This window comes from Hakea prostrata, chromosome 9 (genome assembly GCF_041222555.1).
Source record: "Hakea prostrata isolate BN-2017 chromosome 9, UWA_Hpros_2, whole genome shotgun sequence".
NCBI classification, from domain to species: Eukaryota; Viridiplantae; Streptophyta; class Magnoliopsida; order Proteales; family Proteaceae; genus Hakea; species Hakea prostrata.
Genome location: NC_142608.1, coordinates 57,978,757 through 57,979,842, shown reverse-complemented (window position 1 = coordinate 57,979,842; position 1,086 = coordinate 57,978,757). Strand labels below are relative to the sequence as shown.

Sequence of the window (1,086 nt, the reverse complement as noted above, 5' to 3'; positions counted from 1 at the left end):
CGCCGCTGCCGGGGATCGAACCCGGGTCACCCGCGTGACAGGCGGGAATACTTACCACTATACTACAACGACCTGTTGGTTTATAGTACCTATATCTTTCTCTTTATTTGTATGTCAATTTTTTTTTTAATTTTCCCCTCTTTTTCTCTCTCTGTGTCCGTCAATGCAATCACCAAACAGAAGTGCTTCCCTACAGTTTTTCTTATAATTTACTTTGTTAGAGGGATTGTACTCATGGGAACCTGCAACAGAGTATGCAGTTTTTGATAAGCCTGTGAGGGGCTGCTCCCAAGTGTACACACTTGCTATAACCCGCTTACAGGGAGAGAGAGTGGATGAGGCAATGCAGCTGTTGGATGAAATAATTGCAAATGGTGAAAAGCCTAATTTGGTAAGCCACAATGTTATGCTAATCGGATTGTGCTAGGAAGGTAGAACTAAAGAAGCAATCAAGTTCTTTAGGAATTTTTAATTTTTTTTCTTTTTCTTAAGGTTACGTAAACAGAGTTTAAGAACCTAGAGTACTAAACTACTAAACTTGTTGGTTGTCTGCCATTAGGATTTTTGCAATTTTTAAAGGGGGATCTGGATAGAAAAGCGAAGGATTCTTTGACTTTGTCGGCATCTTTGCCATTCCATCAGCAGCAATGTTAGAGCTTCTGCATATGTGGTTGAATCTTATAGATCCAGAAGGTCCAACACTTATCAAATTTCCTCCACCACCCTAGACAATTTTCCATACATGCGCTTACTTCTTAACATATCAATCACCTATTGAGAATCGAACTCCACGTCAAGAGTTATCAGGTTTATAGAGATACCTAATCAAATTCCTATACCGATAGCTTCAAGTTCAGCTTCCACGACACTACCGTCAGCTATGCATTGCACGAAGCCTCCCAAATAAACTCCAATTGACCCACAAATTAGGCCTCCCACTTGATTGTAGCTTCTCCCATTTGTGGAAGTATCTACATTACATTTAAAGTGACCACTGTCCAGTCGTGACCAAACTGATAAAGAGACTTCTTGCCTATGACACTGGTGCCACCACCAAGCATCTATGGCCTGGGCACAATACTCTTT

At 41.0% G+C, this 1,086-nt stretch overlaps 1 non-coding gene across 1 annotated transcript; it reads right to left on the bottom strand.

The window, feature by feature from the left end:
* On the bottom strand, window positions 1-72 carry TRNAD-GUC (transfer RNA aspartic acid (anticodon GUC)). The gene has a single exon. It is a non-coding gene; the product is annotated as a tRNA-Asp (tRNA).
* Window positions 73-1,086: the final 1,014 nt, after the last annotated feature.